Here is a 22,698-nt window from a genome sequence, read left to right on the forward strand (position 1 = left end):
AACCTGTATTCCTCAGCAAATAATGAACACTTTGATCTGATGATCCACTTCTTAAAGTCCTTGAGATTTAGAAGAAATGAAATTAGTAGTGAATCTTAGGGGGGAAATGGCATCTTGAACAGCCATGGCATACTCAAGACTGAGGATCTTCATTATTCCCATGGCATGGAATGAGGTTTTGAAAGTAATATCAATCAGCAAAGCTCTTGGTGACAATTAACTGTGCCAGTTATCTTATACCAGTATTTGATACTGAAGAAAAGGTATCTTGGTAAACAGAAGGTCAGGGCAGGGGATGAACTGGTAACCTTATCAGTCCAGTAATTTAGCGCTAATGTAGCACTGTATATTGCTCCTGATATGAAATGAAAATGTTTCTCATTCCAGATTCACAAATCAAGCTAATTAGAAAGTGAAATAAAGATATTCTCCTGTATTCAGAATTAAATGCATGGGAGTAAGGCTGGCTTGCCTATTTCAAATGCCATGCTTATGCTGGCATATGTCCAAGGAGAAAAGCAGTCTTGAGTATAAACAGATTGTAAGAATCAGCTGTTTGGAGAATTTGTCAGCCTGTTCTCCAAAGCACTTGCTGGCTTACTTCTTGAAACTACCGATTATCTTATGCCTGGATGCATTTACTAAAAACAAACTAACAAAAAAACCCCCAACCAAACCCCAAAACAAAAAAACCCAAAAAACAACAACAAAAAAAAAAAAAATAGCAGAAACACCTTAAATAGCTATCAACATTGTCTGGGATTTAACTTTGGAAAGGAAAAACTAAAAAAGCACAGAAGCCAAATTAGTATCAGTTGCTTTATCTGGTGTACTTTGCATTAATATACTGCCTATGTTCCATATTTAGGAGTTACATGTCTTACTTCCTTGAGCCACTTGGTGAGGTGTATGCCAGTGGGGCTACGTGTCAGAATATCAAAAAGAGAGTCTGTATATTTTGTTTCTGCTCAGCACATATATACCATTAGTGAAGCAGAAGTACAGTAGATGTCCTGTTTGTCAAAGAGCAAACCAGCTTGGGAAGATATAGGCCAGTTTTATAAATTCTCTCATATGAGAGCCCCGATATTTTTAGAGGGCTATGCATGCACAAAGGTCTGCATGCCTTGCTGGCTCCTTTTAGCAAAGAAATCTGCAGAGCTTTCACTGAAGTTGGGATGTATAAATGAGACTTGTGACAGCAATGGCTGGTGCGACTTCGTGAGTCCCCAGGAACAAAGTGGCCACAGGGACATAGCAGGCTGTGATGTGCCTGCACAGGCTTGCTGCACAAAGGTGGCATTTATCAGGAATGGGCTGCATCCCTGCTGACTTTAACGCGGTTTCCCTGGAGAATTATTTTGTTTTGGCTTTTGCTACTTTTTGGCTATGCTGCTCTCTTCCAGGTCCTGTTCTCCTGTTCTGTTGAATAGTAAATGTCCTAACTGGGAAATACCATTCATGACAGTGATGTACAAGTGTACGTGCCAGTTGCATCCTTCATCACACATGAATGCTATGAAGTACATAGATCGTATTTCTTATATTTCTGCTTCTTGCTCAAATGCTTTTTTTAACAGAGAACAGGTATGAATGAGAGTTATTTCCCCCACCCTCCCCCCCCAAAAAAGCACAGAAATTATCTGTAGAAAACCCCCAAACAACCTGAAAATAAACTTGGATCCTTTCAGCATGATGGAGGGTATTTGGTTTCGGAAGAACAGTTTGTTTTATGAATTTTCATTTATTCTTTAGCCACTATAATTTGCATATATATGAAATCGTATTATTGACTCAAAAAATGAACTAATGTAGGGATGCTTATACACCATGAGCAATTGTACTCCCTGGTTTTGTCAGCAGTTACCATAACAGCTGTTGAATGGGATGTTTGAGTTTTTGCCTGTGTGGAGGGCGATAACATTGGGACTGGCTCACTGGGAAGTAGCTCCCAGCTCCCTGGCAGCCACTGCTCAGCAGACCTACCCTTCCTCAATGAGGCTTGTCTTTCAGGCTGGTCTCCTGGGTTCTCAGTAAATCTGCAGGTCACGTTTGCTCCCTTTTCCAACACTCAGGTTCTCTCTTGAAGTGGCATCCCAAACAGAATTAAAAATACAATAATCTGTAACAACAAACAATACCAGAATCCCTCCAAAACTGTAACATGTGTTCAGCCCTGTAATGGCAGTGTTGGTTTAATGGCTCTCCATGGCCCACAGGTGAAGCATCCCCTCTGCCAGGACTGCTGTGGGAGGGAAGGAGCTGGAGCTTGGCCAGGGAGCATTATCTCCCAGCTCTTCCCCAGTCCCACAGCCTGTAGCACTGCATGCTCCCCTCCTTTGAGGGTTTTCAAGTGGCTGCCATGCCATGCAATTGTTCTTCAGAGCTTCGCCACATCACTTGCAAATTGAACATCTCAGCATGTTTATGTTTTTGAACCTAAAGCCCAAGTCACAGCAAACCCCAGAAGCACCGGGTGCCAGAGGCAGATTCAGTGACACAGCAGTGGCCTTGCTGCTGCCACATGGCATGAGCCTTGGGTGTGGATATCTGACCTTGGGATGGCCCATTTGGCTCAATCACAGCCTGGGAACAGACACATTCACAGTCCTTTCTGAAGCTCCTTCCTCCACAAGGTTAGTGATTGCTAATGACATTTGCAGGGAAAGAAAGTATTTTGCTCAGCTCTTCTGCTTTTGTGTATGGTTTTGCTCTCTGGTATCATGTTCCTGTGTTTGTGATACAGGCATCTCCACAGCAACAAGTGACATGCAGGGCTATGACTTCAGCCGGGGAACATGTAGAAAGCTTTGATGAGCTGTCAAGCAGCAAAGATGTTGTTCCAGCACGGATGCAAGAAGCAGACAGTGACCGTGTGCTCGGCCTCTGGCTGTCCTCTTCCCAGCAAGCCCCCGCTGGAGGTAATTTAGGCTCAAGAGAGAAGAAAGCCCTTTCAAAGGAACTTATTATTTCAATATCTGCAGAGTAAGACCTAAGAAAGACCTCAGGCTTTGGACAACTCTTTATGAGTAGTATTAATAAAAACTGAAAAAAACAGGCAGAAAGTGCTGTCATCTGACCTACCACCATAAATCTCCTTAAGCAATCTGGTGTTGACGACACTTCAGCTTGATGCAAGGGAAACACAGTAAAGCAAACGACAGTCTGAGCAAAAATGTGCCGACAAGTTCATCTTTAATCAGTAATTAATGAACAGTTTTACTCATTCATCAGAGCGTAAAGACTTCCCCAGTTGCATATCTGATACTGCATATCTGACCCTGCTCTAAGCATTTTTTTTAAGCCCATGTATTAGCATCACATTAAAGTGAATTTCCTCAAGGGCCACGAAGGGGTGTTGTTTGCTAACATGCTATGTCCAGCAGTACAAGAGCTGTACAACAAAGGAAGAAAAATCTTTGTCATTTTAGCTGTGATTTTTCAGACCAGAACAGGGCCCTTCTCTGGGGATGCCTCCATTCTGATAGAGGCCTCAAGGGTATGTTGGACTTCTGCACAGGTGACTGACACCTGTGGAAAATTTTATCTCTTGTGTCCCTGTGGATGAAATTTCTAGAAGTGTTTCACCCTCATTGGAGGTTTTACTCCGACCAGGCTGCTGAACCTCTAAAAAGCCCAGGGAAATGATCAGCATGCCTGTGCTTTGCCTGGAAAAAGGCCTGTGGATTTGAAAATTGGTGTCCACATCCTTGGAAAAATATGTGCCAAATTCTACAAATTCTAGGTTATTGCTTAGAAGGCTGTTCCAAAGTCTTAGTAAAATCAAATCAGCTTATTTACATTCTGCAACTTGTGTATTTTGTTATTTATTAGCAATTGAAATAAAGATTCATGATTTGGATCTCTGCAATATTCTGGATCTGGCTTTACATTTGAACTCTCCATTTAGGAAAGACTGTTGGTTACCAAAACGAGAGAAGTACCTTTTGCTGAAGAAGGTAACTCCATTTTTCCTGTTTACTATATTAATTACATCAGTAGATTAAACTAATGATGCAAACCTCAGAAGGGAAAGACTTTACTCTTGAAACTGGCAAAAAGGAATTTCATCCTGTGCCTCACAGGACATGCAATAACATAAAGTGTGCTCTTATGCCGCATGGTCCAGGTAGATTTGGGGTAACTGCAATACTTCTGGAGAGAAGAAAACCACATTTAGAATCTGGAGATTTTAAATGTGACAGCTTTTTGATTTAAAGAGCTTTATGTTGCTGAAAATTGCATAAAATCATTCAGGCACACTGGGCCATTTTCAACTCTCTCAACTGCTTACCTGTGCCTGGCAGCTAAAGACCAGTTACAAAGCAGTAACATTTGAGGCTTTTATCTTGTGAGAAGCCCTTTGCTGGTAAATACATGTACTGAGGTTGCACACGCGGCCTTCTACTGCTGGCATCAAACCCCATTGTGTTTGCAAGTGCCGGTGTATGTGCCCTGTGCACAAGGCACAATGCCCTGCACAGCACCCGCTGTGTCCTGGCGGAGCATGCCACTTTGATGCGTGAGGTGGGAGCCCTGGCTCTGTAATGATGTGCAGCAGATAGCACTGTTGTGTGAAAAGCAGCACATGACACTTGGCAGAGCCCTGAAGGACGGGGGAAGACTGGTACACTCCAAGTTGCGGCTTTCTAACACCAAGATGTGTGTTGTGAGTAGCCCAGTGGGTCAGCATATAGAAATGGTTTCTCTCTCTGGGGCTACTGTGTGTGGGGCAGTCAGTGTTTCTCCTCCCACCTCCCTAGAAGTGCCTTCTCTCTCCCTACCTCCTCCTGTCAGCCCTGTTCCTGCAGTTGTGTTCAGCTGCTTGCATATTCTGCATCGGTAAATTTTAAAAAGAAAATATAACCTATGCAGTGTAAATTTCTTCAATCTTTTTCATCATAAAACCTAGGAAGAAATTGCAGTTTGTGGGCATGTACAAGCAGTAGCTGTATAAATACATTATTTAAAAATTCACTGCCTAGTGGACATCTGTAGCATGAATTTCCCTAAATAGTTAATGAATTTTAATGTACTGTATACTAAAGAGCAACTAACACTTAAAGATTAAATGTGTTCCCCACTGCAGCTGCTGTGGAGTAAGGACTCACATGTGGATGGTTAGGGCAGCAGTATCTGATCTCATTCAATCATACACCTCATCTTAAACAATCCTAATGTGACTTAACAGTGTCCGTACATAGGGTTTTGCCAACCTGGTTAAATCACTTTCTGACAGAACAAGAGCTTCTCTTATGTGCCCTGCCCTGCCCTGCACCGGCCAGGAGAGGAGCCCAAGAGGACTTGGGTGCAGCACAAGAGGCTGTCACTCCTGAAATGCACCATTGAGCCACAGCTGCCTGCAAAACACCTCTCTGTGAGTCACTAAAAAAAACTCCCCAGTGTTGTCTGTGTGAATGTGTATTGTGTTAATAGTTACTGTTTGGGCTTTTAACAGGGGAAAAAGCCCGGTTTGTAAATAATCTCCTAATTTCCAGGTATAAAGGTGAATCATGTTGTGATGTAAGGTGAAGAAGTATCAAGCTTGGAGCATCCTGCTCCCTAAAGAACAGCTTTTGGTGCTTCATCCTGTAGGAATTGTTAGTTAAGTCCTTCCACCTGCAAAACAAATGGAAACATAGTACAGTAAATACATTGTGCTAAGCATTCTACCTATTTCTGTTATTTCCTGACAGCAGATCCTTGAGAGATGCTGTCTGCAGTGCTCTGGTCTTTGAAAGAGTCAAGCCAGCAGCAAGAGCTTAAAATCCTTCAGACAAAGGGGATCTTGGGGGCTGCTGCCGAGGGAGAGACGTGAGGATTGGCATGCCCCACTGCTCCCATGGTGAGAAGCTTTCCCTCCAGCCAGCCCACAGTGCAGAAGATTACAGTGGTTAGAAAAGGGAGCCCCAGTATTGGCGTGACTTCTCCCTTCCCCCGTGTGCAGGGCTGTACCGCAACTGGGAGAGGCCATTGCTGAGTGCCAGTCCTGCCTGTCCCTGCTGGCTTCTGCCTTCCTACCCCACCTGGACTTCGGTCATGCCAATATAAATGAGCAGGTCTGGAGAAACCCTGTTTCATTAAAGGGCAGCTTTCACAGCAGCCTCAGTAAGGAAGCCGTGCAGACAAAGATGTCTCCTCTTCCAGCCCTTGGTGCAGTCACCTTTGCTGCCAGTGCTATGGTTGGGTGGAGGGATTGGCTGGGGCTGTGTGCTGCTCCACCAGCACACCAGGTCTGGGTTATTTGGTACATGCCATGAGATGGGCTGAACAGCTCTTGCCAAGCTGTTCTGTTAACTCATGCAACATCCTGTCAGATGAGATGGTGAACCTTTGTGCCTTGACAGTACAGCGCTGGTAAAGGAGTGGAAAGAAATAGCAAGAAATCCTGACTATAATTACTGCTGGGGTTGACTGCAATATCCCTTTGCAGTGGTTTCCAGGCTGCTTTTACGTGCAAGTTGCACTTCCAGAACACCCTGGGAGCATACGCAGTTCAGGGATGCAGCTCTAAGAAACAGGCTGCTTTGCAAGCTTAGGTCTTGTGCACTGTGACCTGCAAGTGCACAGCCCTCTTGCACTGTGTGTGGAGAGTGGGTTGAACAAGTGGAGCGGAAACCAGCCAGCATTTCCTCTGCAGCAGTGCCGATGCAGCTGCCACCCATGCGCCACTCCTGCCCTGTGCTGTACCCACTGCTGACAGCCAGCCGCTGCTGGGGCGCTGCCCGGGCTGGGAGCTGCTCTGCCACTTTATGAAGGCTGGCAGTGGCTGGTGAAGCTGGGTGGGATAGTGTTTCTCTCCCTGGGTCAAGCAAGGGAGGTTTCTAGCAAGCTCTTGCAGCATGCGTCAAGCTCTTGCTCTGCAGGGCTTTGGGTAGAAGGGTTGTTACTTGTGCAGGAAGCCCAGACATGGCAGCAGCCACAGCAGAAAAAACAAAAATGGGTCTAAATGTCTCTGGCTGGCAAGGCCAGCCATGCTGTGTCCTGAAAGCAGCACTGGCCATGCAGCTATTATCTGTGGCTCGCAGCAGGAAGGGAGCCAGGGGGGCACCGCCCCAACCATTGCCCGACTTCCAGGGACTGTGGGCGAGAGCCTTGTCAGGCAGCCTGAGGCCTGCCTCCCACCAGATGCCCAGGGGCAGATTAACAGCTTGCAGCAAACATGTCTTCAACTGGTGCACTTCAGAACGTCCTTTTGTGCCTGAGGCGCGAGCTTCTCCAGCAGCAAGCCACACCGTAACTTGCGATGTGGCTGCAGTGCAAAAGCACTTCCTCTTGTGTCTCTTTTTCTATGATCTGAAAGTAATTTTTGCTTCTTTAAGAAAATATATATGCAAACCACAGCCCGTCGCCATGGTTACTGCTGTATGCCACTGTGAATAGCTTATGTTGCATCCTTAGACCTATAGGGTTTGGAAAGCATAATTCTTCTGGCCTTTCAATGCTTGCCCCCTTTGCAAGGCCACCGTCCCGCCGTTGCAAAAAAGCATGTTGTAATTAGCCCCGCGCGCCGCCGGAGGAAGCGGTGGCTGTGCTGCCAGAGCGCTGCAGCTTGCTGCGACGTGTCACGCGTGGCAGGACCCCAGGTAAGAATTACGCCTTTTACCCCACTCTGTGGCCCTTGCTGGCCATGCAAATTCACAGCGGGATAGCCTGCAGTTGTTTAGTGGGTTGCAGTAAGTTGTTCAGAAAGATAAATTGTTTTATTATGTCTACATTTCATCGTGCCGACTTTGGCATATAGGTCTTGCTATCCTGAGATAAGTTGTGGAAGATTTAAATAATACATTAAAGAAATGAGCACTGCATGTGAGATTTCGTTATGTGACGTTTAAGTAAAAAACCTCTGCGTTTCTGAAGAGTATTAGAAGTTGCAGACAGATTTCAAAGTGGACCCTTTGTGGCACTTGCCAGGGTGCAGCGGGGCCCAATGGTATGGAGCTCCTCCGGGACCCTGGCTGAGCACTGACCCACACCCAGGAACATGCGGGACAATCCTGGTGTGGGATCCAGCTGCTGCAGCGCCGATGAGTGCATCTTTCTCTTCTGCTTTTACTATCATTTTGCCAATTAATCTCCCATGGTGCTTACACAACTAGAAATGTTGAAGGAAAGATTTTCCTGTGCTTAGCAGAGCCCCAGGAGCTGATTTAGCCATTTGTTCTGTACTGTTGGTAGACTGAAGATAGGGCTGGATGCTTGCGCTGAGGCAGCACCACCGTGGCTGTGCCACAATTCTGGTGCATTTCTCAGCAGAAGCTGAGTATTGTTCCCTCTGTGTGAGGGTCCCCTCCAGCCCTGGGTGTGGCAGGTGGGTGCCTGTCATGGAGCACCGCTCCTGACCCTGCTCCAGCCCGCCTTGGTAAAGCCCTTGAGAAATTAAAATGGCATTAATCCTCTGAGAGTGAACCCTCAGCTTCCTGCTGTGAAATACGCTGCTGCTGGTGAACGTCCCACCAGTTTTCCATGATTAAATATGAGGCCGGATTGCAGGCAGGGTCCACTTAGGCTGAGCAGCCACACCACTGCCCAGAGAGGTTGAAGTGGGAGTGGACCCTGGCTCTGCCAGCTGGGCACTGAAAGTGCAGATGTAGCATATGTAATAATGATTTGCTTTTAAATTAGCAGTGTGGATTTTGCTCATTTATATGCTTGTAGACTAGTACAGGTTTTAAGTATTTTAGTACTTTTAAGACAATCACTTAATAGTTGCAAGTTTTAAAATAAAAAGACAATACAGTGGAAGGGCCAAGTCTGAAATTCATACATTAATCTTTCTGAAAATACACTTGCAGATAATATCCTTAAAACAGAAAAAAAGTATCTTTTAGCACTGTAGCGCAGCAGCGATGGCCTCCACGTTGCTGTGAAGCAGAAGCGGAAGTTCGTTACTGCAGGAGCTGTGCTGTGCTAGTAGAGATGTAATGATTGCTTTCTCCATTGGCAAGACTGAAATTTAATGTCAGGCCTTTTGGGGGAAGTTGAGTTTCATGAGTGCTGAAGAAATAAGGGCATAAGGAAGCAAACAGCTTCTCCAGGATTGTAATTGTGTTTAGTCTGTTTGAAGTAGTTTGTGCATCTGCCTTTAATGCAGGCAATGAAAAAAAAAAAAAAAGAAAACAGAGTACAAGGTTTGTTTTGTGACTATTGTATCACAGCTATTTGGTATGATAAAATGAAGCCACAAGACATATTTCAAGTTAGATGGATTTGCACCATGATTTTTGTTTATCTGTGGAACAGACAGGGGTATGGCAGCACCCTGCACTCCTCCCGGGTGGGAGTTCTGCAGTCACCGCAGCCCGGTGCTGCTGCATTCACTGGGTGGATCAAGGGCAGACAGCTTCATGCGGATTGCTTCATGCAGTTATCCTTGGAGTGCTATTTTGCTGTAAATATTAAGGAGAGAAGCTTTGCTCTGGGATGCACAGTTGGAGGGCCAGTGCAGCTGTGGCCCAGGGGATGCTGCAGCCATGGTGCAGTGCTGGCGGGGAGCATGCTGGGGCACAAGGCACCTGACAGGGCTGGTGGCTTCACCCAAGCTGCTCACCCAGCACTGCTGCACAACTGGCTGTAGCCCAGTGACCTTTTCAGCTAGTTCTGGATTAAATTAGGTTCTTAATTGATGGGGTTTTGTTGTTGTTCTTTAGCAAAACATTCCTGTTCAATTTACAGTCTTACCAAAGCAGGAGTTGGGGTTTGGAGTAAAATGCTGGTGCAAGCTGAGCTGGAGGCTTTGGTCGTCGCTGGGGCCTTTCATCCTCGCTGTTTGGGTGTGCATCAGTCTGCACACCTCCAGTCACCAGTGCCTGCCTACCTTTAGGCACCTGGTCTCTGTAGGGAGCCTGTGGCTGTGTGGGGAGGCAGCAGGATGCCAGGGAGGCTGCCTTCATGGAGTAATAGTTGAAAGATGGTTGCTGAATTAGTGCTTAAAGTAGCTGCGCTTCGTGCACCATGGGTTACCTTCTCCTGCACATACCGAATGTCTTACAAAACAGAACTCTACGGGAGAGCTGGAAACAATCCATAAGGCATCCACAACATAAGTTTCTTAGTTCTTCAGACTTGTGGGATCCTTTCTAGAAGAAAATGGGCATGCTTATATGGAAATGGAGTAGACCCTGTGCAAGAGTCGTGTACTTGACAGAAGTCACGCAGACCCGACCCTGAAGTGCATCTAAAGACACTTGAGGACGTGGAATGAGGAAGATAAGCAACGAAGCAAGAACAAAAACAGGATGGACAATTGCGATAACCAGGAACTGGGCAGTAACGCAGTATAGCTAGCCAACCAATCATGTATAGCTTAGAGCATGTGAATGGCACGTGGAAAGCAAATGTAACCAATCAGCTATGCTTAAGGCGTGTGATAATAGGGCTTAAGGATATGTATTGGAGCAGATGATCCAAATAAAGGTCTTCAACTATAACTCTTATAGAGTTGCTTGGAGTCCGATATTGTCCATCTCGTCAAGTGGTGACCCCAACATTATCCGTGACGAGAGCAATCAACTGTGGAGGCGAGACGGGACCGGCTGGGAGCTGCACAGCTGGACCATGGCAAGGGGTCGGACGACGACCTAGACAGAGAAGGAATCGTTGCAACGGAATTCTCGCCTGAAAGGTGAGCAGCCGGAGTAGCATGGGTCAGAATTTGAGTCAAGAAGAGGGAGCAATTGTTAGGATCCTGCTACATATACTCTCTAAGAGAGGGATAAAATATGAGGAAACCACCTTAAGAAGACTATTGCGGTGGTGTCGGAATCAGGGTTTTGCTCCCGACCCTGCACTGGCATTTAAGCCGGAGACTTGGACTGATGTGGGTGAGAAGATTTGGAATGCAATAGGTAAGGGTGACAAAGTCACTGCCAAGATCGCCACAGCCTGGCGATTAGTCACACAAACTCTAACAGCTATGAAAGCCGAGCGGAAAGCGGCCGAAAGCATGAATGATGCTCTAGCTCCACCACCAATTCAGAGGCCAGGCGACTCTAACCCATTTATTACCATCCCGACCATATTTGCCCCAATTGTCGAGTCCACTAATGAGCGATGGGAAGAGGAGAATAGTAAAAATGAGACCGATATAATCCCAACTACACAGCCGGAGGAACCCCATACAGAATTACAAGATGAAGAAATCAGAGAAGGGGACTTGAAACATCTGTCGGAATTGGTGAAACAACCTGACAGACTGCTCTTAGAAACGCTGCGACAGATGGTTTTAAAGGATTGCCCAACTGTATGCCAGAATTGCAGTACTCGTTGCCCATGTGGACCCGCACAAAAGCAAGAGGTGCCACGACTGTCCGCTCCCCGGAAGAAGGCAACGAGGGAAGGAGGCGATAAGAAGCTGTCAGCTGCAAAGAACGACCGACCCGATTCATATCCACCTTTACCGGATGACGATGACTGGGGAAGTTCTGGGAGCGATTCAGAGAGTCCAGGGGGTGGTAGGGAATCGGGGAATAAAGGAGGATGGAACCCGCAGAAAAGACGGGAGGAGGTATATGCGGCCGCATGGCGCGAGGGGGAGATTCTTGATCCCAGACCGATAATGTCCGCATATCCAGTAACATTGGTTGCGAATGGAGCAAATCAATGCATGTCCTTTCATTGGGATTCGATAAAGGAGATCAGAAAGTCGGTCCAAACCTATGGTTTGCAAGCGCCATTTACCCAAGCTCTGCTTGATAATGTTTTTACGGGAAACATCTGAACCCCGGGAGATTGCAGACAGTTAGTTGAGATGATTCTAACACCCACACAGAAATTGCTGTGGCAAGATAGATGGCATAGACATTGTGAAGTGGAAGGTTTAAAGAATCTGGAAAGACAGGATGGAGATCTGTTAAGGATGATCACTTATGAACAGCTTACAGGACAGGGGCCGTCTATTAGTGTTCAACTGCAAGCTCGTTTACCAGTAGAAGCCCTGCAGCTGATGGCCAAGCTAGCACTTGCAGCGCTAAAAACCATTCCTCAGGAGAGGAAGGTACAGCCCTCCTATACACAAATTAGGCAAGTGAAAGAGGAACTTTATATGGCCTTTATAGATCGGTTGCGGGAGGCGTTAGATAAGGTACTAACACGGACGCGAAATCAGCATTGTTAATGAACTTAGCAGTAGAAAACGTGAATGGGCCGTGTAAGCAGATATTATTAACATTGCCTCGTGATGTATCTCTAGTGCAAATGGCAGAAGCGTGCAATCATGTTGGTACTGCTGAGCACAATGCAGAACTTCAAGCACAGGCCTTTGCGGCGGCAATCAAGCCGCTGGTCAGAGGTAGTGCAGACAAGAGATGTTTCTTGTGTGGGAAAGCTGGTCATTTTAAAGCACAGTGTAAGAGTAAACGGGGAGCCGGCAAGCCCCAAAAAGAGGCCCCAAAGGGGAACCAAGCAGCCATGGAATGTTATAAATGCGGTAACCCAGGCCATCGGGCAAATGAATGCCAATCCGAATTTAGCAAAGATGGGACACTGCTGGGAAATTATCAGCAGAGCGCGCCGACGTCCCATGCCAAGATACAAATGGGACGGGAGAATCAGGCTGCTTGGCTCACCTCTGCTCCAGCACCACAGGAAGTGCCGGAATGGATGTGGAAACAGCAATAGAAACAACATTGTGGGATACGATGGTCCAATGTATTAAGCGCATTATTATTAGGTAGATCATCAACAACAAAAAGGGGAATCTTTGTCCTACCAGGAGTAATTGATAGTGACTTTAAAGGTCAAATTCAAATTATGGTATGGACACCTTCCCCTCCAGTCAACATACCAGCAAACAGTAAACTCGCACAATTAGTGCCATTTAAAGCACAAGTCAAACTTGCCAAAAATGAGATGAGGGGAGAAAAAGGATTTGGATCTACAGGGCAACCTGAAATCTATTTGGCTATGGACATAGGACGGCGAAAGCCTATAGTAAAGATTAAAATTTGGAATCCTAAGGAACCCGATCGTACATATATTAAGAATATGCTTCTTGACACAGGTGCCGATGTAACGATCTTTTCAGAATCCTCTTGGCCTCAACAACGGCCTCTCTATTGTCCAGCACAGGGAGTCATGGAAGTCGGAGGACTATCCAGAGTCCAACAAAGCACAGAGATAATATCTTGTGCCAATAAGGATGGTAATTGTTGTACAGTAAGGCCATACGTAGCACCGATTCCACTCAATTTACTAGGAAGAGATGTCTTAAGCCAGCTAAATGTAAAAATCTTCACCGAAAGAATTAATGAGGATTTTTAATAACGGCCGTTGATGAGCGACCAATACTCAAACTGCACTGGAAAACAAACGATCCTGTTTGGGTTGATCAATGGCCGCTCACTCAGGAAAGGGTCGCAAAACTACAAGAATTAGTGCAGGAACAATTACAACTAGGCCATATTCGGCCAACTACACGCCCCTGGAATACCCCAATTTTTGTGATTCCGAAAAAGAATGGGAAATGGAGATTATTACATGATTTAAGGAAGGTGAATGAAGTCATTAAAAATATGGGGGCGCTGCAGCCAGGTCTGCCCTCCCCCAGCATGATCCCAAAAAACTGGGATATCATCATAATTGATCTCAAGGATTGCTTCTTCACAATCCCTTTAGACCCAGAGGATGCAGAACGATTTGCATTCTCAGTCCCAAGTGTCAACAAAGCAGAACCAATGAAAAGGTATCATTGGACTGTCTTGCCGCAAGGCATGAAAAGCTCGCCAACAATGTGCCAAATATATGTAGCATGGGCCTTACAGCCCATTAGACTACGCTGGCCCCAACTTATTATTTACCATTATATGGATGACATTTTAATAGCGGGGAAGGATATGGACAAAGAAACTATTAAAAGGGATCTTATTAGCTCAATGGAAAAGAAAGGATTGCAAATAGCACCTGAAAAGGCACAGGAGACAGAACCGTGGAAATATTTAGGGTGGGAAATGACAAAAACTCAAATTAATCCACAAAACTTGAAAATTAGAACTGAAATAAGGACCTTCAATGATGTTCAGAAATTAGTGGGAGATCTAAATTGGATTCGTACTACATGTGGAATTTCAAATGAAGACCTTGCCCCATTAATAGAATTGTTGAGGGGCCCAGGTGATATCAACGCCCCAAGGCAATTGACTATGAGATCTAGGGAGGCGTTACAGGCCATAATGAGAAGAGTTACATTCGCATGCCGATAGACGAGTCTATTTGGAACCAATTATATTGGCGATCATTAATCAACAAGAGCAACCATATGGAGTCATTATGCAACGGATAACAGAGGAAAAGGAACCGCTAAAAATTTTAGAATGGATTTTTTTTACCCTCTCAACCACGAAAAGCAATAAGTACCCGATTGGAAAGTATTGGAAATGTAATAATAAAAAGCAGAGCAAGAATAGTGGAAATCAGCGGACAAGAACCAGGGACAATCTTAATACCATTACAAATGGACTATTTGAATTGGGCAATTCAAAACTCTTTAACCATTCAACTAGCATTACAAGGCTTTCCAGGTGATATAAAAGTACATTATCCACCACATAAGTTATTTACCTTCCTATATGAATGGGGTTTGGAAGAAAAACCAAAGTGCAGTGAGAAGCCCGTGCTGGGTTGTACGGTGTTCACGGACGGTGGTGGTCACTCTGGGAAAGGTGCGGTCATATGGAAAGAAAATGGAACATGGAAACATATAATGATCAAAAAGGAAGGGTCGGTTCAGAAAATTGAATTACAGGCAGTCATTGAAGCCTTTAAATGGTGGGCAACTAAGCCATTGAATGTGGTTTCTGATTCATTATACGTGGTAGGAGTAGTACGCCGTATGGAAAGAGCAACGTTGAGGCATGTTAATCAGGAAGACTTATACCAACAATTTAAAACTCTCTGGCACCTATTAGAACAGCGTACAGAACCTTATTATATCACACATATACGAAGTCATACTACCTTACCGGGAGAATTAAGTCAAGGCAATCTGATGGCAGACAAACTGGTTGCACCAGTTTGGGCAGGCCCATTGCCAGATTGCAGGGGACAAGCAGTACAGTCCCATCATTTTTTTCATCAGTCAGCAAAAGTTTTATCCAAACAATATCAAATTTCATTGACAGATGCGAAAGGAATTGTTCAGTCGTGCCTAGATTGTCAACAACTGGGGCCTGTTATGGTTGGAACAATAAATCCTAGAGGCATTCACACTCTCCATCTTTGGCAAATGGACGTAACCCATGTTTCTGAATTTGGAAGATTGAAATATGTTCATGTCTCTATTGATTGCTTTTTTCATGTGGTCTGGGCAACTGCTCAAACTGAGGAAACATCTAGACATGTTAAACGACACCTCCAATCTGCCTTTATGGCGCTGGGAGTGCCAAAAAAAGTGAAAACAGACAATGGCCCAGTATATGTTAGCAAATCCATGGCAGAGTTTTTTCAAACTTGGGGTATTAAGCATATCACAGGTATCCCACACTCCCCAACAGGACAAGCCATCATAGAACGAATGAATCAAACCCTCAAACGCCAACTTGCTAAACAAAAAGGGGGAGAAGAAGGATTAACACCACATGAAAGGATACAAAAGGCAGTATATGTCTTAAATTTTTTAAGTTTACCCAGGTATGAGGACGTTCCTCCTATAATAAAACACGTAAGAGGTCTTCAATCAGATGTTGGTCAAATAGGCCAAGAAGCAGAAGTGAAGGTACAAATAAAAGATCTATACACAGGACAATGGGAAGGGCCTGTGCAATTACTAATGTGAGGAAGGGGTTACGCTTGTGTCATTACAGACAAAGGAACTCGCTGGGTGCCAGCAAAGTGGGTAAAGCCATGGAAGCAAACAACAGATGCTGTTGATGAATCCCCAACTTAATAGTAAGACTTGTCCTACATGTCAATCGTGTGAACCATGGATTCTTTATGAATGTGTTGAATGTAAACATAAGGCTTGGGTTCGTGCGTCCTCCCTAAGTCGAAGCCATTGTGGGAGATGTGAAGAACAATTGCAACAGCAAGTAACACATTTAGCGTGATTACTGTTAGTTACAGGTCACGAGCCATACCCCAACCACCGTTACTATAATGCAGAGTTACAATTACAACGACAGGCGAGGGATCAAGATAAAGAATTAATAACTGTACGGGGCATTGAATGCTCCCGTCCGTTATTGGTTCCATACATATGGGAAGTTCCGTCTGATAGATGGGAACAGACCAAAATTAAGTGTACAAAAAGATCTGCGTGGAAACGAAAGACAAAATGAAAATCATATCGACTATGATTGTGATAACGATGCTTGTGGCGCCACTAGTAGCAAGTTTGCATATAGCCTTTGACACACACCAAAATATGTGGCTAACATGGGCTAATAAAACAGGTAATATGGAGTTTTGCTTAGCATTAACGCAAGTAGGGAACCCATTTCACACGTCTTATTGGAATCCCATACTTTGTACCTTCGGATTTCAAGGGATTTGTGGGAAACGAGGCATTATTAAATAGCACTACACTCGATTCAGGGCTTAGCACTATATCCAATTCAAAGCATTCAACGTGTGGGTCCTCTCCCTGTAGCAATTTTAGCATACTCAATCTTTTGTTTATAAAAAATCTGAACCAATCCAGTATTCCTTTTCAGGAATTGCAAATCTTGGGTTCTGACAACTCATCAGGATGTGTGGCTTTCGCATTATTTTCCGACCCCAATCATCCCGCTACCACTGTGTCATCAAACTCGGACATTTATCAAAATGTCACGGCCTATTGCAATGGCAGCGTTTTTAATGGCCCATACTATGATATGAACCACAGAAAACTGCCTCCGGGCTACTTTCTCATATGTGGAGATCGTGCATGGCCAGGAATACCAGCCATGGCATTTGGGGGTCCGTGTTATTTGGGAAAATTGACATTATTTAGCCCAACTATGAAAAATTTATTAAAGGATATAAAAAATAGTTCTACGATAGGTCTTTGCGGTAAACGATCCCTTACTCAGTTAGGACCAAACTGTAACCCTAACCTACATATATGGGACCATACAGCCAGATTCTTAGCTGCCTTTTTATGGCCTCAATTAGCTGCAGGAAAGGCTCTGGCTGACATACACCGTTTGGCTTGTTGGGCTTCCATCCAACTTAACATAACGTTGGCCATTTTATCTAGTCTAGCCATTAATGTGGATAGTGTTCGACGTGCCACATTACAAAATCGGGCTGCTATTGATTTTCTGTTATTGGCCCATGGACATGGGTGTGAAGATTTTGAAGGAATGTGTTGTATGAACTTATCGGATCATTCAGAATCTATACATAAAAGCTTAGAAAATTTATGTGACAACATGAAATTACTACAGGTCCAAAGTTCACCATGGGATGAATGGCTAGGAAAATGGGGCATAACAGGATGGCTCAAAGAGTTGCTTAAGCAAAGTATCATCATTCTGGGTGTGTTCTTGATGGTGATCATTATTATACCATGTATAATCCAATGTGCTGTACAAAAAATGCAACAAGTCATAAAGACAGTCTGGTTAGCGCAAGATCAACAAAAAGAGGGAATTGTGGGATCCTTTCTAGAAGAAAATGGGCATGCTTATATGGAAATGGAGTAGACCCTGTGCAAGAGTCATGTACTTGACAGAAGTCACGCAGGCCCGACCCTGAAGTGCATCTAAAGACACTTGAGGACGTGGAATGAGGAAGATAAGCAACGAAGCAAGAACAAAAACAGGATGGACAATTGCGATAACCAGGAACTGGGATGTAACGCAGTATAGCTAGCCAACCAATCATGTATAGCTTAGAGCACGTGAATGGCACGTGGAAAGCAAATGTAACCAATCAGCTATGCTTAAGGCGTGTGATAATAGGGCTTAAGGATATGTATTGGAGCAGATGATTCAAATAAAGGTCTTCAACTATAACTCTTATAGAGTTGCTTGGAGTCCGATATTGTCCGTCTCGTCACAGTCTGAAGTAATCTTTCAGAGTATTTATCAATTTGTAGTAACAAAGAGAAAATTTAAATCTATTTTCACCTCATGTCCCTAATGCCGTGCTGGTTACAGCATGACCTATCACTCGGAGTTCTCCCTTTAAACCTTTCCCTTCAGATCATTTTGGAGTAGGAACTGAAGTGGGAAGTGCTTCTATTCTGCTCGAGGCATAGCTGTGAAGAGGATGCCAACAGCCATCCTCACGCAGGGCACCCAGCACACATTGGAGTCCCACTGTTGTGCCTGCAGAGCTTCTGCCAGTCTGGGTTGGGTCAGTGCTGGCCCTGCAGCCTTCCTGGATGGGTTTTGGAGAGAAAGGCAGGCACCCATTGCACAATTTTTGGAGGTCAGACTCTTGCTTCACTTGCACCAGGGCTGCCTTCGTTCAGCCAAGAGAGTTCCTCTTTTTTGCTCCTATTATAACAACGCATAGTAACTCTAAAACATAAAATATCTCTCAAAATACCTTCTGTGTACACGTTTCTCTTTTCCCTTGTCTCGTTATTTACGTCTTTTTGTTTGAATGACATATGAACCTAAGTGTACAATGATATATTTCTTTCTCCTTCTCTGCTGTAAGATTAGTCCATTGTCTCGTTTGGCATCCCAGATGGTAATTATAATTATTATCTTATCATATTCTGTGAGCCCCCTGAATCTGAGATTTCCTTGTGGTTTGCTCTTTACCATGCCTTACCTGGACATCCTGTTATTGCAGAGCTTGTGTTTGGCATTTGTGCTTCAGGGTTTAATTCCCATAACCTATATAAACCCATGTGAAACAGAGTATGTTTACTTCAGAGGATACAATAACAAATGACATCCCAGATGAGCAGGGCATAAACCCTATGATAGGCATACTGCAGCTGGGCCTTGTCAAAAGAGGGGCATGTTTGAGCAGGGCCCCAGAAGAAACACCTGGTGGCGGCAGCTCGGGCAGGGCTGGCAAGGGGAGGCTGGCAGAGCTGCTGCCATCACAGGCAGCACGTACCAAACCCAGCAGGCAGGTTGCTGTCTGCCGTCATGTGAAAATGGACTTGATTGGAAAATGAAACTAAATAAACCTAACTGCCAATGAAACCAAACGACGGCTGTGGAGCTAGGCCCTTTAAACTAGGCTGCAGGGAGCTGGGAAGCGAGCTACCACACTGGCTGTGAGCATCTTGGTGCCCACACACCAGCTCTTGCTGAGGCAGGCAGGGCCAGGGGTCACAGTTTAGATACCAGTTATTTTTTTTAAAAGCTAGCTCTGTGGATAGAAAAGATCATTTGTGCAGACATCAGCCTATGGAAGTCATTTAACAGAAATTTGGGCAGTGAAAAGTTTGTATAGAAAACTTTGTGACCAGAGCAACTGCTTTGAAAATGCCCAGTGTACTGACGTAAGTGTCCAGAGAGGAAGCAGCCTCATGTATTCCTTTGTGATACAACAGAAACAGGAAGAGCAACAAATGATCCATTACAATATTTGTTCCCAGAGACTACCAAGGCGTGTGCAATTAGTGCTGAAGTTATCTGAGTGGTACATCTGTGCCGCTGCTGCTTTGTGTAATGACCAGCAATGGCATGTAAGTCAAGCAAATAGAAAAATACGATGGGATACCAATTTTTGTGAATTTTTTACTGATCTGGATTAAACTTCTTTGAAACACAAGTGTAAATTCATGGCATATTTTCCTAAAAGAAAAATAATGTTTCTTTATGTCCTTTCAGTCTCCAGTTTCTATAAAAAAGCCCCCAAAGATAAACAGAAAATATCAGCAAGCTCTCGCAGTCTGTGATGTGCCTTTGCTTCCTCAGGCATGCAGCCACACAGGCTGTTCCCCAGGCAGCTCCTGAGGAGGGATAGCCAAGGCATCCCGATCCTCATTACGGGTTCAGAAGTGTGGCATGGTCTGTTGCAGGGTGTGATTGGAGCACACACCCACAAAAAAGTAAGTTAATTATATTCATTCCAGACTGTATAATAGAACAAAAACTCTGAATAAGGAAACAGCTGGAGTTCAGATCTCTTGAGCAGGTAATATTTTTTGTCTCCCAAAGTAAAGCGCGGAATTATTCTGTGAAGCAGAAAACCACGTTATAACCTCATTTCACAAAACATAATTCTTTGCTTAGTTCAGCCGCTGGTACAAATTAGGGAAAAAGGCAAATTTAAAGGCAAGTTTCTTCTAGTCCCCAAGCCTAATAAATATCAACGCAAACAACAAAGTGGTTTGGCTTATTCTGTTATGGATTGAAGGATGCAGCAGATGTAATTCTGAGCAATCAGAATTTCACAAGTCAACAGCAGTTCAGTATCTGTAAATGAATAAAAGTAACATTTAATTGCAGTGGAAATGCTGCTTTAGTACTGATTTTTTTTTTTTTCATTTGTAAGGTAAAAATAAAAGTATTCTGGAACAGCTGGGTACGGTAACAAGTGACGCTCAGAATTATAAACGCACATTATAAGATTTGGAGGAAAAAGACAAGTGTAGAAGGGAGAAGATAGAAAGACAAAGTTCTCACAGACCTATAACCTCCAGAATGTTTGGTATTAAAAATAAAGTTGGAACAAGGTGTCTGTGTTGATAGAGATGTTTAATGCAACTAAGTTATACTCCTGATACTGGAGATAAAACCTTTGTTTTTCTCCTTGTCTTCTCTGATGTTGCTGTGCCTCATAGTTTCCTTGTTAGCCTGCTGTTCATGTTCATGGGGGTTGAACACCAGCCTCACAGTTTAAAAAACTACATGACATGGGAGTTTGTGGGAACAGAGAGAGGATGAAATTAAACCATGTCTGAGAACGGAAGCCTGCGTGGGGGGAGGGAGGCCGTGGGTCTTTTTTCTGGCAACAGGGCACCACTGCACGACCACTGCTTGTCACAGCATCCAGCCTCAAGTGTTGCTGCAGCCACTGTGTGCTTCCAGTTGAGAGAACCTTCTGTGGCAGTAATGATGAAAATAGGAAAGAACAAAGGTATCAGAATTCGGAATAAGGCCACCCAGGAGTGTAAGGTGTAGAGGACAGTGGTGTTTGGAGTATCTGGTGTTTCCACACAGAAGGAGATGAGCAGGAAGAGAGATGTGCGGCACAGGACACACCCAAAAGCATTAAATCAGCCCCTTTGGTGAAGTGCCTGTGCTGGCTGGATGCACTGGCCTGAGCTAGCTCCTGGGGGAGCTAGAAGGGAGATCAGATCAAATCTGTAAATTTAACCATGGAAAAGCCTTCTGTAGTTTTTTGTGTTTTGATTTCTGAAGTGTTTGGTACCCTGCTCTTGGCAGCAGCACTTGAGCCTCTTTCCCTGCCATCTGTGCCGGTGAAGGACCGATGTGTGACAGCGGTGGGACTTCAGAAAAATTGACTCCTTATAGAGGTTATTGATGTCCTTTTAGTGCAGGTTATGCCATCAGCAGGACTCATTTATAAGGTTCACACTCTTCCTCTCTGTGAACACTCATTTATTCAATGGTTCTTAATTTTCACAACCAAAGCGAGGAGAAAGCTCTGTGGAGGTGGAGCTGTGAGCATTTGACATGTCCATTTTGTCATGGTTTCCAAACCTAAGAGTGGCTAAAGCCCCAGTGGAGGTTCCCTGTGGTAGCTGTCGTTCCTGTGGAGAGGCGGGAGCGCTGGTCATCCGGCAAACTGCCGCTGGAATGCCTGCAGGGCTTCAGCACTCACGGGAGCTGTGTGGGCAGAGCCTGTGCCAATGGCAAAGAAGGGAGTTCCTTGTCTTGACTAATTTGCCTACGGTTACATTTAGTAATGGGGACCAGGGAGGAACGGAGACAGCTGGAGCAGTTGCCATAAGGTAGCAGTTCTCTGAATTGTTCTCTATGGAAGAAAACAGAAATTGAAATTAAAAGTTTAAGGGAAAAGAGAGTAATTGAGGGGATTTTTAAAACATATGTGTACATGCATTGAAATGTACTCAGCCTTTTCAATAAACTGTGGCTTCATATGATATAAGGCTTTGAAAAAAATAAATTAAGCAAAATGTCTCCTAGATTCATTGCAAATGTTTGTAGTCTTTGGGTGTGAGTTTGGCTAAGATATGACTGCTGCCCTGGTATCAAAAGACAAAGTCAGAGAATGCTGCCACTGATTTTATTAACATGGTCAAATGTAGAGAACTGAGAAACATAATTTTCAAAGGCATGGGACTCTTTCATGAGGGAAAAAAAAAAGGCATTAACAGTGTAAGAGGTATATTGTGAGCCTTGGGGATGGAACAGACTGCACACTATAAAAGAGAAGTACAGATCAAAAAGCATAAACCTCAGCAGGGTCAGACAAAGAGACAGAAGAGGGAGAACAAAAGGTCATTTAATCCATTCCCTTGCCCCAGGCAGGATGGAGTATACCTGAATCACTCCTCCAGATGGGTGCCTAACCTTGATTTAGTACCCGTCAGTCCTTTTTTAATCTTTAACTCCAGCCTGAACCTCCCTCCCTGCAGTTTAAGCCCATCTCCTCATCCTCACCACCAGAAATACAGAGACAAGATCGTTTCCTGCTCTTTACAGTGTCCTTAAATCTCGGACTATCATTGCTGTGCTTCCTTCAGTCTTGGCATCAGGAAGCTCTTTCCAATTCATCATTTCGTCCCCACCACTGTCCCGGGAAGTCCCATCCCACTTCCCACATCCCAGCGGGCCAACACTGGTGGGACCAGACCTATGTGTTTAGGTGTATGTCCTT

General features: G+C 44.5%; 2 protein-coding genes across 11 annotated transcripts in view; both read left to right on the forward strand.

Annotated features, from left to right (window-relative positions):
• The window catches only part of SUCNR1 (succinate receptor 1), a 41,648-nt gene extending 35,872 nt beyond the window's left edge, over positions 1 to 5,776 (forward strand). Inside the window, exons 1-5 of one of the 4 annotated variants that reach the window (XR_003992718.1) lie at positions 1,782 to 2,636; positions 2,747 to 2,921; positions 3,911 to 3,959; positions 5,240 to 5,377; positions 5,499 to 5,776. The gene's annotated coding sequence lies outside the window, so the exon portion shown is untranslated. Of the gene's footprint in view, positions 1 to 1,781; positions 2,637 to 2,746; positions 3,872 to 3,910; positions 3,960 to 5,239; positions 5,405 to 5,498 lie in introns of those variants that run through there. The other 3 variants (XR_003992716.1, XR_003992717.1, XR_003992719.1) reach the window with 3 other exon arrangements.
• Positions 5,777 to 7,171: 1,395 nt separating this feature from the next.
• The window catches only part of MBNL1 (muscleblind like splicing regulator 1), a 112,947-nt gene continuing 97,420 nt past the window's right edge, over positions 7,172 to 22,698 (forward strand). For 2 of the 7 annotated variants that reach the window (XM_030495425.1, XM_030495426.1), the window contains exon 1: positions 7,177 to 7,586. The gene's annotated coding sequence lies outside the window, so the exon portion shown is untranslated. Of the gene's footprint in view, positions 7,587 to 22,698 lie in introns of all 7 variants that reach the window. The other 5 variants (XM_030495429.1, XM_030495420.1, XM_030495430.1 and 2 more) reach the window with 5 other exon arrangements.

The sequence above is a fragment of the Strigops habroptila genome, chromosome 8 (genome assembly GCF_004027225.2).
Source record: "Strigops habroptila isolate Jane chromosome 8, bStrHab1.2.pri, whole genome shotgun sequence".
Classification (NCBI taxonomy): Eukaryota; Metazoa; Chordata; class Aves; order Psittaciformes; family Psittacidae; genus Strigops; species Strigops habroptila.